General features: G+C 40.1%; 1 protein-coding gene across 1 annotated transcript in view; it reads right to left on the reverse strand.

Moving 5' to 3' along the window:
* Positions 1-12,019: 12,019 nt before the first annotated feature.
* Positions 12,020-18,021, reverse strand: part of khdrbs1b (KH domain containing, RNA binding, signal transduction associated 1b) — a 36,916-nt gene continuing 30,914 nt past the window's right edge. Inside the window, exon 11 of the transcript XR_002921798.1 lies at positions 12,020-12,441. The gene's annotated coding sequence lies outside the window, so the exon portion shown is untranslated. The remainder of the gene's footprint in view (positions 12,442-18,021) is intronic.

Here is an 18,021-nt window from a genome sequence, read left to right on the forward strand (position 1 = left end):
TGATGTTTTCCTTCTTATTGTAAGATTTTCAGATGCATGGACAGTGACAGTCAGACCTTTCACATGTCGGTAGATGCAGGTGAGAAAACATATACATGAAAAACGAAGGCCATCTCAGTATAAGACATCCGTTTTGTCTGAACCAGGGTAAAATTTCTATTGCAAGTGCACATTGTTGTGGATGATCAAGCCTTAGTCACGTGCACTCACACCTTCAGTGGGTTTTTAGGTAGTCCGGGCCCTTGAAGGGTCGTAGAGAGGAGTGAGTGTTTAGCAGTTCCTTTGAGGCTCGCACGGCCACCTTAAGGAGCATCATGAACATGGAACTTACCATTGTTGTGCGTTTGGTATGTGTACCGTGAAGTACTTATAAGGCAAATGTAAGTTGTATAGTACAGTATGTCTATACAGGGATCATCTACGTAAAAAAACAAACAAGCTCCATGTGCAGTCAGCAGGATTTGGGGCTGCATTAAAGAAATGAAAAATCCAAACAGCACACCTTACCTCACACTTAAGCCTCATTTCCACTGACGGTCCAGTACAAGAGGAGTAGTGCGATACCACCCAGTTAATTCTGGTGAGTAGTTTGTTGTCACGGCCCATGTATGGTGTGAACTGCAAGCGTGTTATTTCGTCATTGTCGTGCAACGACTGGAAAAGCAACAACAATGGAGGTCATCCAGCAGCTTGTCTTTATCTTGCTTTGCTTTTTGTCTATCGTGTATAACAGGAATTTAATGTTGTTTGAAAGACGACGGTTCGGCTAGGGGGCCACGCAGCCCAGGGCCGGAGCTGGTGGGGAGTTTATTCCATCCAGCCATTCTCGTTGACAGTATCGCTGAAATGGGATTTGTCTTATTTTTCGTCAGTGACAACCGTTTTTCATTTTCCTCTCCTCTTTTAGTGCCGTTGTTTCTCCAGCTGGGGATGTGAAGCCACACCCCACCCCCACCCCCAAAACCCATCTCACACCACAGCATCCACTGAGTGCATGAATGGATAATTTCTACTCATTGCATGAGTAGCAATGCATGAGTAAATGTGAGGACTCTGGGGTTTGTCACTTCGACAGATGCTGACTTAGCCCGACAGCTGACTCTGCTTTAGAGAGGACACAGTCATTATATAAATCAAAGGTCCCAAAACATTTTCTTGTGAAGGGCCACAAAACTGTTTTCTTCTTTGATGTGGGCCAGAGGTCAGTTTGTAGACTAACAGAAAAAGTGTAACAATCTCAGCCTAAAGGTAAACAATTACAGTTTTCCAGAAAGCCACACACAGCCAAATTTGAGATAATTATTTACTGTAATCTTCAGAAAAAAAATAATACTAAAACATTTTAAAAACTAGATATATAGCATTACCTGCAATAGATTAATAGCTGAAGATGCTTAAATTGATCGCTAAAAACACTGGAGCTGATTGCTGAAAACGCTAAAGTTAATTACTGAAAACCCTGAAGCTGATAGCTAGCTAAAATATTAGCTAAACTCCTAATTAGCCGAAAAAACAGCTAACATGTAGCTGAAATATTTTTAGGCCAAATTATTCTAAAATTGTATAATTTAGCCAAAACAGATAGCATAAAGCTAAAATATTAGCTAAACTCCAAATTAGCCTAACAAAATGACAAAAGCCTAACTTAGATAGAACAGCAAGCATAAAGCTTAGCTAAATATCTAATTAGCCTAGAAAACTGAAGAAAAGCCTTAATTAGCCAAAACAGCTTGCATGTAGCTGAAACATTAGCTAAACACCAAAATGGACAAACTTAAAATAAAGTCTAAATTAGCCAAAACAGCTAGCATGTCGGTATAAGATTAGCTAATCTCCAAATTTGCCTGAAAAACTGAAAAAAGTCTAAATTAGCCAAAACAGCAACCATGTTGCTGAAATATTAGCTAAACACCAAAATGGACTTAAACTTCGAATAAAGTCTAAATTAGCCAAAACAACTAGCATGTAGCTAAAATATTAGCTAAACTCAAAATTAGCCTAAAAAACTGGAAAAATGTGCAATTTTGCCAAACAGTTTGAGGGGCCAGGCCAAAGGTGGAGGAGGGCCGGATTCGGCCCGCGGGCCGTAGTTTGGAGATCCCTGTTATAAATGAACTGTAAGGCAGGATCTGACTCTACGAACAGCAAAACCATCGACCTTCTGCTAACCAGCTCTTCCATGAAAGACTATATTGGAGACTCAGTAGCCGTACACACAGAGAAAACAGCATTTGCAGCAGAAGCTGTTTGAACAGGTCCGTTCAGGACAGCTGACAAGTCCTGACAAATGTATCCCCATCCTCTCAGCAGCCCGACACCTTCTTCAGCTCCCCGGCGCTGAACCGCGTTTGTCAACACTGACTTGTGTGAGAGAGCACTTTCAAACGTAAGGCTGACAAACCCACACAAACAGCTTCTCACCTTGTCATTGGCCCCGTAGGTCCAGACTTTCAGCGGTGAGTCAGGGCCCACGCCTCTGCCTTCCCCCCATGTTGGGGTTTGAAAGACCCAACCGCTGGTGTGTCTGCAGCCGACAACACGGCGGGACCGGAGAACAAAACGATCCTCTATTGTGCCTTTATTCAGGGGAGGACCTTCAAGGTGAGCTGACACAAATGAGGCGGCACAGTATATTCATGTACACGCCGTCTGAACACAGCTACAGCTGGATGATGGTTTCCATGGTTTCAGACGGTGTGAAGCTAAAACGAGATACAGACGAGAAATGTACAGAACTACCTCAGAGGGGGACACAATGAGCCGCTACTGTAACAACCTTTAGTGACACGATGATTCACACCGAGTAACAAATGTCCAAACATCACCAAAAGTCAGAGGAGACGGTGCTGAACCCCCACAATCCCTGTGAATCACCTGACAGGTAACACAATACAGACTGCAGTTAGAAGCTGTCAGAGATTTTGAAAACCCTGTGGAAAGTATATTTGACGTTAAATATTACTCTTTTGCTGTTGTATGTACATGATAATTAACAGTTAGTATTAGTGTCTACACTTTACAGAACTTTAATTCATTTAATCCACCGCTCACAACTGTGTTATAAATGTTTCATTTCTAAGACTATAAAAGTGTTACTGAGTGATCCATCCATGCATTTTTAGCATAAACTGAAATAATAAAGAGTCTCACTGAAATATATGCAGTACCACATGTATACTGTAAAATGTCACGCTTTACTTCCTGTTTGCGCCAAGAGAAGAGGATGATAGTGAGAAAGCTCTTAACGGAAATGTTAGAAAAGTATTTTAACATAAAGATAGGACATTGATTTTTTTGATACACATAAGGTTCACACTGGACGCGGAAGCACCGCAAAGTGGCGCGGAACGGAGTGTGTGCGGCATCCGCTCTCTCCTGCAATTCACACCAGATGGACGTTTTCCACGACGGTCGACGGGAGCTTCTGCTAGAGTTTTTTATTGTTTTTACCATCATGGGTAAATTAATAACTTAAATATTACCTCATGTTTCTGCAAAGAAGAAGCAAGTAGTTAGTAGACCTACACTTTACTTTATCTGTTGTTGAGACACACAGAGAGAAGTGTGTGTTGTGATTGTAAGTTTATTTCATGTCTACAGTCTGTTTAGATTCAAAAACATGATCACATTTGTTAATCGTGGTGTTTTATTGTGAAGAATGGGTTATATTTTAAAAAATAAACTGGATTTTCTCATGTATTTTGATGTAACTTCCTGTCAGAGTTGACACGGATGTCATGCCTCGCACGCAAAATAGACCAGACGCCGAAATGATCCGCTGAACGGCGCGAGCTCTCCGTGGAGGACCATAGCGCTCCGCACCTGGTGTGATCCACAACATAGGTTAACAAGGGCGCTGAATGGAAGTTACCGCTGTATAATGTTTAATGTGTTTACAGAATTTATGGCAACAATAGTGGCCAGTGGGATTATTGTATCTACGTTCTAATACACTGCTGCTACCTAATTTGAACCTAATTTTTACACAAACACACAGAAACAGTCTTTATTCGTCAAAGTATTCAGCCTGCACAGTGGTGGATGCAACACAGTATCCCATCGATCAAAGCTGTGATCAAACATGTGACACTTTTTCACACACCTTTCCATGAAAAATGATGTTTTAAAAGGATATTAATCACACACGGTGGGTGCGGGAATAAATGGGTTAACTTCAGGTATGTGGAACACTTTGCTGAGAGGAAAAGGTGAGGAAGAAGCTGACGTTAAAGTTCAGTTATGGACATGGCAGAAACAATAAGTGGGAAGTTAAGATTTGAAATTTACAAATAAAGATTAAAGGAAGGACACGCCCTTTGAAAAAAAAAACGGACTAGCTCTTGGTGCAAAGCAAGATTTCTGTGTTCAGTTTTGTATTTAGAGAGCAATATTAAAGACCATTGTAATGCTGAAAACTCTTTATATGTTGTTACGGTTTGCTTTGGGCAGCAGCTGAACAAAAGAATTTGGACACATTCTATTGTTAAAGTTGGTGACATGTTATTTAGTACCGAGACCAACCAGGTGTGTGAATTTAGAATTAAACTTAACATTTCTGACTGTATCTTGTTAGTTTTGGTTTTATGGACGAATTTGAAAAGAAGAGAGTGAGAAAGATATCAGATGTCTGAGTTAGAATGCTACCAAAATGAGGCACAGTCCAAGGCTTTTTGCTTCCAAAGTCCGGTAAATGCAGGAGGTTGTGTCAGGAAGGGTATCTATCACATGAAACCAAAGTCTCATCAATCCTGAGAATCATGAACAGAACTTTCAGTACAACACTGACCACCACACAAGGACTTGAAGGAGGAACTATGAACGTCGAGACATTGATGATAAAACTATAGAGTTGGTCGGCGTGATGGAAAGAAGAGAGCTGGACCTCCAGTGTGTTCAAGAGACCAGATGGAAGAGATCCAAAGTTAAAGACTGGAGCAGGTTCATGGTGTGGTTCATGGGTCCTCAAACTACGGCCCACGGGCCAGATCAGGACCACCTCCACATTTGGCCCGGCCCCCAAACACTATCAGAAACGCAGATCGAGACCCACATAGAACGAGACTTTTTATTTCTCCCTTCTACAGTCTGAACTATGATGAGAGGAGAGAATATTTATTGGTTTAATAGAGATTCACTTTTTCTTTATTTCTTTATTATTATTATTTTTCTTCCATACATTTTTTTTTTGGNNNNGGGGGGGGGGCGTCTATAGCTCTTTAGCTCATTCAGCTATTAAAATATTCAGCTCTTTTGTGCTTGTTTTTTTATTGTAGTTACAAAATATTTCTAGGCTAATTTGGAGTTTAGCTAAGATTATAGCTTAATTAGACATTTTACCATTTTCTTAGGCTAATTTGGCATGTAGCTCAAATTTCAGCTACATTCTAGCTTTTTTTTGGCTAACGTTGGGGTTTTCTCAATTTTTTAGGATATTTTGGAGTTTAGCTAATATTTCAGCTACATGCTAGCTGTTTTGGCTAACAGAATTTTTTCAGCTTTTTAGGCTAATTTGGAATTTTGCTAATATTTTAGCTGGCTATCAGCCTCAGCGTTTTCAGGTATTAGCTTCAGCGGTTTTAGTTATTAATTTCAGCATCTTAGGCAGCCACATTCAGCTTACAGCATTCACACTAGCATGATCGCAGGTAATGCTATGTATATATATATATATATATATATTCTATGAAAATTAAAGAAATTAATTATTTTAAATTTGTCTATTTGTGGCTTTTTGGAAAACTGTAAATGTTTATGTTTAGGCTGTGATTGTTGCAATTTTTCTGTTAGCCTACAAACTGACCCCGGCCCCCCATCAGAGAGGAAAACAGTTCTGTGGCCATCACAAGAAAAAGTTTGGATCCGGTCTTTTATCAGTTCCTAGAGTCAGAACTAAACATGGAAAAGCTGCATTCAGCTTCTATGCTCCACAGATCTGGAACAGACTTCCAGAAAACCTTAGATCTGCTGAAACACTCAGTGTATTTAAATCCAGGTTAAAGACTCACCTGTTCTCAGTTGTTTTTGATTATTATGTATTCAAAAGTTTATGTCTGCACTGTCTATCTATGCTTGTTTTAAATTAAAGTATTTTTCCTTTCTACTATTTCTTTTGATTGTTTCTTTTAATGTTTTATGTAAAGCACTTTGAATTGTCTCTGTACATGAAATGTGCTATACAAATAAACTTGCCTTGCCTTGGGGACCCCTGGTGTGGATGGAAAGAAGAAAACAGGAAGAATTTCCTTTGATTTGAAAGTTGGCAGTTTGGTTTCCATCCCACCAGGGAAACAAGCAGGATTGCAGTCAAAACCCCAACTCCAGATTTAGAGATTGAGGTTATCCCTGGAAAGGAGAGAATTGAAGGTCGGCTGCAGCAGGACAGAGTATTCGTGTGTAAACGAGAGGAACTGAAGTGAAACGGTGAGGTTACAGGGGCAGATGTGGAGAAGGTGGAGGACTTCAAGTTCTTAGGGTCAACAGTCAATGACAGGAATGAGGTGCACAGTTGTGTTCAAGCAGGTTGGAAACGATGGGGGAAGGCTCCAGGTGTGATGTGCGACTACAGAATGAAAGGAAAGGTGTAGAAGACTGTGGTGAGAGCGTCCATGTTGGTTAGAGACTCTGATGCAGACATGAAGATGTTGACGTTCTCTTTGTGAGTGACCAGGATGGATCAGGAATGAACCCATCAGAGGAAAAGATCATGGTAGATGTTCTGGAGTTAAATGCTGGGAAGCAGATGGAGATGTTTGGACACATTGAGAGGAGGAACAGTGATGATGATGGTAAAAGGATGCTGAGGTTGGAGACCAAAGAGGAGGTTCATAAATGGATGGATTATGTGTAGGCTGAGGATTGGCTGTGGTGTCCCCTAAAAGGAGCAGCTGAACAAATAAAAAAATAATAATCACTGAGCTTTAAGGGTGTTTGTGCTGTGTGTGTACCATGCTATGTTTGGCTGAATTTCTATCATTGCTTTGCCAACTGTCACCACCTGAACCCACCTGCCTGCTCACCCCCACACTCAAACAGGAGTGTTTGCACAGGTGCAGCCATGGCTGGTGTATGAAATATGTATGAGTTTGCGTGTGTCGGCATACATATGAGTAGTTTGTATACACAGTTGTGTGTGTGCGGTGTGACAAAGAAGTGCATGACAGAACCCCAATTTTAACTAGAAAAGTTGCATTACCTCCAATAATGCTAATATGAATGCTTTTGTGCTGAAAGTAGTCGCTGAAGATGCTGAAGCTTTTTTCTTAAAATGGGGACTTAATTTACTTTGAAGGGATTTGCTGAAAATGGAAAAGCTATTTGCAAAATGTTAAATCTGCTAAATGTCATTGAAGAACTGTGAAAGAGCGCTGGAGATGACCAAAAGTTCAGAATTTTTTTTTTTAAATTTGCTTAGAAATCACTAATACATCCCAATTTTGCAGAAATAGTTAGTATATTGCTTAAATATGGGCTAAACTACAAATTAGCGAAAAAAAAAACTAGTTTTTTTTTAGACAAAAAAAAACTAGTTCGTTGCTACTAGCTAAACTCCAAAAGGCCGAACATTCCTCAGTAAGATCAATTAGCCAAAAAAGTCAACCTGTCACAAAATTAAAGCTAAACATTAAATTAGCTTATACAAACCTCAGTGGATAACAAATTAGCCAAAAATGTTAGCATGTTGCTAAAATATTAGCTAAACTCCAAATTAGCATAAAAACCTCAGTAGATGTCAAATTAGACAAAAAGCTATCACATTTCTTAAATACTAGCTAAATACTAGAGAACAAATTAACTAAAAAGGTTAGCATGTTGCTAAAATAGAAACTAAAGTAGTCAAAAAAACCCCAGTAGATAACAAATTAGTAAAAAGAAAACATTAGCATGTTGCTAAAATATTAGCTAAACTCTAAATTAGCCTAAAAAAACCCCAGTAGATAACAAATTAGCCAAAAAGGTTAGCATGTTGCTAAAATAGAAACTAAATTATCCCAATAAAACCCCAGTAGATAACAAATTTGTAAAAAAAAATGTTATGTTGGGCAAATATTAGCTAAACTCTAAATTAACCCAAAATACCCCAGTAACAAACTAGCCAAAAATGTTAGCATGTTGCTAAAATATTAGCTAAACTCTAAATTACCCTGAAAAAACCCCAGTAGATAACAAATTAGCCAAAAACGTTAGCATGTTGCTGAAATATTAGAGAAATTCCCAATTTTTGAAAATTACTATAAATATGAAAACATAGCCCATGTATTTATTTAAATACTTGTTGCTAATCTACTTAAAATTATGAAATTTGAAGATTTTCTCATTCATTTCCTATGGGGCATATTTCAAAAACTCTAAAGTTTATAAATACCAAAAATACAAGCAGTAATGTCCTGAACGAGCTGAACATTTTGATTCCAAGATTACTGAAATTGCTGAAAGTGTGATTGAGCTTTTACGTGCAGAATAACGCACGGAAAGAAGCAGGAGAATCACTGTTGTGTGAATGATTATTAAGCAATCTCACAACTATCAAAGTCCCTCCAACACAAGAGGCTGTTAGCTGCTGAACAGGACAAATGGGGGGGGGGGGAGGGCTGCAGTTGTTATAATTCAATTGTAATTCAAATACTATAAGATCAATGATAAAAGCTGAGATCAACTCGGTCCTTCAGTGTAGTTTGAGTTTCCTGATTCTGCCCTCATTTTTAACATCTTTGGTGTTAAACTCTCATCCTTCTGTGTTGCTGTAAGAATCTTCTCCACCCTCTAACTCCAGCAGAACGCCAGTAAGTGGGCGGTTTTTCTTCAAGAATGAGGTCTAAGGAGAGCAAAACAGAGTGATGACTCCGTGTTGGAGACCACATGTTGAGGGGCGGGAAAGGTTTGTGTACGGGGAGGATATATTACATGCAATTCCATTAGTGAGTGTAATGGTGCTGAAAGACTGCATCCTGTGCTGGTCACCATGGTGCTGAATGAAACCGTCGCTGTCAGGTGGCGCTGGTCGCATACTGAGCTATCAAAGACAAACAGGCTTTTATACAGCAGCATCTGCACGTCAAACCCAGCCTTTGTTCAGGTTTACTCACTGGGAGAGACTGGCTAATGATGACGCATGGTAATTACCTCTGTGGAGCTTACAAATTTACACTGAGTGCTGTGTGGGCCCAGGTAATTGGATTCCACAGAACTAACTCAGTAATAATAATGCTGATAATTGGTAGATCATTGACAAGTTAGAGAAGTGGTCAGTATTATCGCCTGAAAGCTGATTTAAAAATGAATAAAAACAACATTATAAATGTGACAAAGTCATTCTCTAAAAGGCTGACTGTATTTGAGGAAAAGGCAGAGTCTCCACAACTGAAGCCTATTACCAGTTCTGCTCTCAGATACTCCATCAGGTTCTCTGATATCTGCCTGGTACATCAAATTTTGCATGACACCACCCCACCTCCTCTTTAGAACTTTATACAGCCATGAGCTCAGGGGCAGAGAGTTGAGGTCGGTATCCAGAGGTGACTGCAGGGTCCCTAAAAGAAAATCTACTTTCTCTCAGTCGGCCTTTTCCTATAGGGCTGTCAAGGAATGGGATGGACTTCCAATAAAACTCAAAAACATAGCAGACTTTACAGTTTTTTGCAAGCTGCCAAAAAATGGATTCTGTAGCATCAATCTTGGTCACATTGACAGGCTGGTATTTGCCATCAGATGTTACACTGATATACACATCATTTAATGGCTACCAGAGACCCAGACCATTGGTGTAGTCCAGGGGTCGGCAACCTTTAACAGTAAAAGAAACATTTGGGGTCGTTTTCTACTGATCAAAACCTAGAAGGAGCCACAGAGTCTTACTTTAACCTTTAATACATTTGGATTTGCATTCATGAACTTCTTTTTTTAATAATAAATATGAATTGCGTCTATTTTTTGGCACAAACAAAAGCAATAATATAAAAAGAACCTAACATCTCACAAAATGTAATTTATTTTTTTACGTTTGACAGAAACTCAAAGAACTTATTTTCAAAATAAAAGACGCTCTGTCCCAAACAGGATCGTCTCAGTGCAGCTCTGAACAGCTAGTAACCAATGTTGTGCAGCATAAGACAATATGTGATTTTAACACATAAAAAACTTTTACCAAAGTTTTCTTTCCATATAAAATCTGTTCATTCTGGAGGTAGAGTTGAGCAAACAAGACGTCTTCAGGTCAACAGGATGTAAAAACCTACATAGTTTATCATCTATGTGAACCTCAGACATCAATTTATACATTTAACTCATCTAAATCATTAAGTAATCCTTACTTTAAAAAATTGCTATTTTATTTTTCTTTGTCTTTTTCTGTTCTTTTTCCCCTCTTTGTCCTCAGCAGTCTTCCACTGCTGGGTTTTGTTATTTTAGTTTGGATCTTGGTAGTCTTAGTTTTCAGGCTTTGTTTATTTGTTTTCTTTAGGTAGTTCTGGTTAGGAGGAGCTGCTGACTCAGACGGTCGACATGTCTGGATCAGCAGTCTCCATGAATTATTTAATGTTTGGTTAAGGAGCCACAATGGAGAGATAAAAGAGACACATGTGGATCTGGACCCGCGCGTTTAGTTGTTTTACTTTAAATTGTAAACATTCTTGATTTTGAGTTGTCACTTTGCTTCTATAAATTGGTAAATGTGTTTCATATTGCATTAGTTTTATCATATTGTATATTGTATTTGTTTTATAACATGGTTGATAATGTGTTTTATATTGCATTTCCTTTTAAAACACTTGTTTAGGCATAATATATGTTTTTGTAAAGGACTACAGATGGAAATTAGCTATGATGACACAATCTGCAAGCATCTTTGCTTTTTAAGCTCAATGTATTTTTACGTTGTCCTGATAAATTAAACTAAAATCAAAAACCAACATTCAAATTGGTGATTTCTAAAAACCCGTCTCACTGTCTCAGCTCCACCACAGATTATCATGAAGGAACCGATGAGAACGAGGTTTACAGGCAAGGATTCTCTCCTTGGTTCTAAAAAATAAACATCACAGGAAGAGTGTACATTAGCCTCAGAACACGTACCAGCGTATTTATTTTCTCCCTTTGAATTTGATGCTTGACAGGAAATGAATGACTCTTAAACTTGAATGAGTCTTTGCCACCGGATGAAAGCAGAATGATTTTTGAACTGAGGTTCCGTCTGTGAAGCAGAACCCATCTGCATCTTAAAGGCTGGACTTAAAGCTGAGCTTGACCCGGTGACCCACAGCCATGGTGATGCTGCTGCATCCATCTCTGCTCTCTCTGCTAAGTGTTGTCCGTTAACGCACTGAACATTTTTCCTGACTTTTTACAAATATATCCTGTAAATGTGTGTCAGTGGTTTTCATCTATTTGTTTCCATCAATTTTTCTGCTTTTGTGTTTCATTTAATTTAGGACATAAACTCTAGCAACATTCAGGGATTCTTCCCTGAGAAAACTGATGTCATTCAAGATCCACTATACTAAAAAATTGTGATTATAACATTTTCTTGTAGCAAATAGAAGAAAAAAAAAACTTCCTTTCTAAGTATTTCTATATTCACATTGAGATGGATCAGGAGCAGATGAGAAAAGCCCATTTAAAGAATCTTGTAGCAATTTCATACAAACTACAGTCGGTGGGCCAAAAGTTTCCCGCTCTGCTCCATTCTGATGCATACACTAGCAGACAAATAGATCCATGAACGTCTTTGTTTTCCTCGTCTGATCTAGCATGAGGCTCAAAACTGTACATCTGGATAGCTCTGATATTGCTGAACATTTTTTGTTGCAACACTAATGTAAGGATAGGGGTGTGAGGGGCTGTGAGTCAGCAGGAGAGAGGGGGATGATGGGAAATGAGAGAAGGCTTACTCCCCACCAACTCTCCAACAACTCAGAGGTGAATTTCTAACGAACTCCTGCTGCTCTCCAGAAACTATGTTCTCATACTACAGTTAAGAAAATCATTTGGCTAAAAACAGCATAATGGTAATCAACAGACCAAAAGATGATTGGAGTGTTTTTTAATGTCTTGCAGTACTGCCACAGACTGAGATAAACATACACTGACACATGCAGGCTGCATGAGAGTGAGGATTCATACTTTTCTGTCTGGAAACCCAAACAGACAAATAGAAATTAAAACTTTCATCATTTATTTATCTGCCAATTCCAGCTTGTTTATCATCTGCATCTAAGTCTTACTCACTGCAGAAACCTTACCGCTTGGCAGGGTCATTGTAAATTATGGAAGCTGAAAAAAACACTAATCAATAGAAGTTTTAAATGCTGTAAGTCCAACCTGCAGAGCTTATTGATTTAGCTGTGTGTCTTGTTTGTGGTGCATGAAATTTACCATGTTACAGCTGCCATTTTTTATTGCTGGGGTCTTAAACCCTCCAGTTATTTCCGTCTGGATGCCTTCAGGTAACTGAGGGGGAAAAGAGATAAGTCAAGTGTCAATAAAAACTGGATTTATGCTTTCTAACAGAAAAATGATTCTGTTACAGTGTGAACAAAGATCTACAAGTCAAGCTGCTGTTCCATCCAAATTTAATGGGAAAAAAAATGGGAATATGCTTTGAATGTATCTTTATTGGTAAAAAAAACAAACAAAAAAACCGATAAAATCCAGAGGAAGTCAAGAACAAAAGAACTAACATGTATCTATAAAGTCTAAAGTCATTGTCACAGTCCCATTCACACACCAATGGCTGCAGAGCTGCCAAGCAAGAAACCAATCAGATCCTCCTGAAGAACTTAAAGCATCTCCAGTCACTATCATCATGAAGGAGAGCATCTCCAGTCACTATCATCATGAAGGGGAGCATCCCTAGTGATTCTTCTCATGAAGAGGAGCATCCCCAGTTACCATCATCATTAAGAGGGGAATCCTTAGTGGTTCTTCTCATGAAGAGGAGCATCCCCAGTCACCATCATCATGAGGAGGAAAATCCTCAGTCAGTATCATCATGAAGGGGAGCTTCCCCAGTGATTCTTGTCATGAAGAGGGTCACCCCCAGTTACCATCATCATGAAGAGGAGCCTCACCTGTCACCATCATCAGGAAGAGTAGCATCCCCAGGGATCATCATCATCATAAAGAGGAATATACCAAATCACCATCATCGTGAAGGGGAGTATCCTCAGTCATCGTCGTCATGAAGAGGACCCTTCCAAAACCCCATTATCATGAAGAGGAGCATCCACAGTTACCATAATTATGCAGAGGAGCATCTCCAGTCACCATCACAATGAAGAAGAGCATCCCCAGTGACCATCATCATGAAGAGGAGCATCCCCAGTTACCATCACAATGAAGAGGAGCATCCCCACAACACCATCATCATGAAGAGGAGCATCCACAGTTACCATAATTATGAAGAGGAGCATCTCCAGTCACCATCACAATGAAGAGGAGCATCCCCAAAAAAACATCATCATAAAGAGGAGCATCTCAAGTCACCATCATCATGAAAAGAAGCATCTCAAGTCACATTAATAATGAAGAGGAGCAATCCTAGGGACTGTCTTCGTGAAGAGGAGCATACATAGTTACCATCATCACGAAGAGAAGCATCCCTAGTAATCTTCCTCAGAATCAGACATGAAGAGGCATCCTCTCCAGCATTCTCCCTAAGGAACAGGTAGGCAGAAGCTTGGCTTGACATATTCCAGTAGAACTTGTCTTGAACAAAGCTTTATTGGGAATGGGGTTCTTCAGACAGCAGAAAACCTCCACCTAAGTGGTTAAAGCTAAAACAACAACAAATAAAACCAGGACAAAACAAGGATTTATTGGACACCTGCTAAGTTTTTTTTTTGGTGGTGTACAAGTTGTTCTGGAGCATAAATAAATATGGACATCCTAAGCTTAGCCTTGATTTAGTGTGTAGCTTAGCTTTAAATACCTGTATGATGGTCTCTCCATCAGAACATGGAGGTTTTATCTTCACAGAATTCAAACCAACCTATAATTGAACATCCTAATTAGTTCTGAACTGCTTGGCTGAACATCGAGTGTGAAGATGATACTTCTGCTTTTCAGAGACTTCCACACTACTAAACCACTTTTCATCAGAAGGTATTCCCAGCTAACCAGTGTAAAGAATGTCATCTCAAGTCAGTTCTTCCTGGGTTTTCAGATTTTCATCCTATATCTTTTTTTTTACTGAATCTGTGTATAAAAAGCATGTGATTTCCAAAAAGAATTAGAACATCAATAGGAAGTACTTTTTGTAAAACTCTGTATCTCTGGAAAACCTACTAATTGGAATATGACCCAGCACAGAACCCATCAACACACAGCTGAGCACGACAGAAAACAGAAAACAAACTCTATTAGCAAACATCTAATTCATATAAGCATCTAAATTCTTCCAGGTTACAAAAAACAGACCCAGTGTTTTTGTATTTCACCAGCAAGCATTGAGTTGGAGCTCAGGAGAGTGTGGTCAAATGTGTTGCACCGCTGGAAGATTATAAAGACTGAGGCGGGAAAAGTACTGAGAGATAGAAAGTAGAAGAATGGAGAGAAAAAGAGGAACACAGAATCTCATTACAGTTTGAAAAGTCTGTGGTGTTGGCCTTTAATCACCCCACTCCCATCCAGTTCCTTCCCTCCCTCCTGTATCCGTCTTCTCTGGCTTTCCTCTCCTTTTTCCTTTTATTACACTTTCATTGCCTTTTATCTGACTTCTCGCTGTCTTTCTCTAACATTCCTAATGCTGCCGAGCATGGCGAGATGGGTATTATTTATTTATGGGCCTGCATTGTCTGTGTGGGTGGGCTTAAGTAATATTCATCTGAGCTGTGCCACTGTAATGCAAAGCCTCATTCCCTCTCATATGTGAGGGATGAGACACGAGCTCTGGAGTCTGCTACAGCCACCAGGTCTGAACGCTTCTGACTGTGAGAGCATGACAGGCTCCCCGAGCTTCAAAACCAGATACAAGATCTGACTGCTTTAATCTTTATTGCTGCTTCTTCACTTTCTTTTATTTTTTTCTCTGAATATGGAGACATTTTTACTTTTTGGCACATATTCCTGAATTTTCCTGAAGTGTAATATGATGATGTGGAGCTTGACAGAAACAGTAGAAACCAAATAAACTCCTCAAATGGCCCCTTCACTGAACCACGGAGAACATTCAGGCCAAACAAAGAGAAGCATGACAAGGACACAACAAGAAGGCCAGAATACTTTGCCACCTCCAATGAGAGACTGGTACCACCAGAGAATCTGGTACATCCCTCCCATAGTCTCTGAGTGATGGAGAACCACAGAGAACATCAGGCAGGGGCAGATCATCCTTCACATTTTACAGACAAGCAAGTAGGTGTCAGGATTGGCGGATGAAGAACGCAAACGCAGGAAACCAGGCTCGGTGACAGGAACTTAAAACATAAATTAACCAAAACAAAACAAATACGCAAGGAGACCAAAATGGTGACAGAGCAGAGCAGATGACCTGATAATAAAGAACTGAAAACCAGACACTTAAATAGACTGAGGGTAATTAACTAAAATCAAGACAGCTGTGAAACTTCAAAATAGCCTAAAAATCTGAAAAAAGACTAAATTAGCCAAAACAGCTAACATGTAGCTGAAATATTAGCTAAATGCCAAATTAGCCTTTGAAAGCAAAACAAAAAAAAAATATCAATTCTAACCAAAACAGCTAGCAAAAAGCCAAAATATTAGCTAGAGTCCAAATTAGCCTAAAAGTTACAAAAGCCAAAATAAGCCAAAACAGATGGCATGTATCTGAAATATTAGCTAAACGCCAAGTTAGTCTGAATGACTGAAAAAAGGCCTAAATTAGCCAAAACAGCTAGCATGCAGCTGAAATATTAGCTAAACTCCAAATTAGCCTAAAAATAAAAAAGCCCAAATTAGCCAAAACAGCTAGCAGGTGACATATTAGCTAGATGCCAAGTTAGTCTAAAAAACTAAAAAAATGTCTAAATTAGTCAAAACAGCGAGCAGAAAGTTAAAATATTAGCTAAACTCCAAATTAGCCTAAGAATAATAAAAGCCAAAATTAGCCAAAACAGTTTGGTGGACTGGGCCAAATGTGTAGGAGGGCCGGATCCGGCCCGCGGGCCGTAGTCCGGGGCCCCTGCTTCAGACCTTAGAATAGACGGCACCAGAATAAGGAGAATTTCTTCAGTTGAATCTGGCTGCAGCTGTATCATGAAGACACCGATTTGATGTGAGGCGTCCTGACATGGCAGATGGTTGGCAGCGTGTGGACAGGAGCTCGTATGCTTTCTAACATGGAATGACGTGACAGCGGAGATGACTTTGGTGCCTGATTACTGCAGCAGAGTTGTGAAATGAAGGCTGCTGGAGCTGACGAGGATGATCCTGAGCTGACCGCTTGGTAAAACACGCTCATCTCTTTCATTTTCTCCAGGTTTTTATCAGGGGTAACGATGTCAGGAGCAGAACGTGGTTTCCTGAATCAATGGGAGAGAGGTGGGAGAGCAAGCAGCACAGAGTATGGGAGGGAAACTAAACCTTTCCAGACTGCACAAGCCCAGATTCTTTGTTGGAATTAGGCAGCAGTGGCTGTCGCTCTCATTTCCTTCTTTCCTTTTGCTTCCATCTTCATTCCCTCTTCTGCCAAGCTAAACCTAATGATGTCCCTTGTGACAAGTGCTAGTTAACTACCCACTACCACGCAGCGCACACACACAGATGTGTGAGCACTGCCATGCACACTTCACACTCTTACATTTCTGGCCAGCAGCTGGCAGCTTTGCCAACTGTGTCCTCCTGTCTTGAAGGAGATATGGGGAGCAGATGTGACTCTATTCTGCCTGACACGTCTGCTTGGAGGAAACAAGAGCCAACAGACAGTCGGGGGGGTTAGGGAGGGGAGAAGTGGCAAAACAAGAGCCCGTCTCCCACCCTTTGCTGCATGGAAGCAGCCGTACTTGTGCCTGGCGTGGCCACAAATTTTCTGCTTCACACCTTGAAGGTTGCACCCCATTACTCTGAAAATAACTCCTCAGTGCTCCCCCCAGTGCCTTCAGAAGAGCTTCCCTCACCATCACTGGAGGAAACACTCGGCTGCTTTACCATCTCCTTTGCTGCAGTTTTGTTGCAGAAAACCTGAGACCCATTTTAGAGCGTTTTCACTCCCAAATCCTCTAATTATGAGAGGCTCAAAAGGCCACCGCACTGTAAGAAAGGTTGTACCAAATTTAGACAAATGAAGCTCTGTTCCTATTCTGAAGAACCATGCATGCGACTCACATAATATCTGCCAAAATGCCTGACTTTAACTGGGAAGTGCATTTGTTTATCCCCTATCAGCTGGTGAAACATGTGGCTGTGTGGAAGCTGCACCGCCAGCGCTGGTGTTTGGTTGAGGTACACTGAACTATAATGAATTCTTCCTGTGAGGCATGAAGCTCAATAAATTCACTGTACATGTAAATACTGCATGATCAAGTGAGGATGTCTTGTAGCTCTAATCATCATCAATCACACTCAGAGAGGAGGCTGCACGTGCCGGCTGTCTGTGAGCATGATGTGTTACTGTGTTAGAGTGTGTTTTACAATAATCTAACACTGGAGTTTACTCACACTTTCATTAATCTTTAGGTGATGGGCTTATCTGCAAGCAGCCTCATTTCCTTTATGTGCAGATTAAAGGAGAGTAATTAATTTTTTATCTGATTAGATAAAAGACTCATGCTAGAAACTAGCATTGTACCATGGATGCAGCTATAAATGGAACCCATGCATGCAAAATACACATGCACGCACATAGAGACATGCATGCAGACATACACAGACACACATGCAGACATACACAGACACACATGCAGACATGTACGTAGACACACATAGAGACAAAGACATACACTCACGCAGAAACACACACACATAGTGACATGCACACAGACATGCATGCAGACACGTGCAGAAACATGCAGACACATGCAGACATACATGCAGACACATATGCAGACACACGTGCAGACATGCACACAGAAA

The sequence above is a fragment of the Oryzias melastigma genome, linkage group LG11 (assembly GCF_002922805.2).
Source record: "Oryzias melastigma strain HK-1 linkage group LG11, ASM292280v2, whole genome shotgun sequence".
Taxonomy (NCBI): domain Eukaryota; kingdom Metazoa; phylum Chordata; class Actinopteri; order Beloniformes; family Adrianichthyidae; genus Oryzias; species Oryzias melastigma.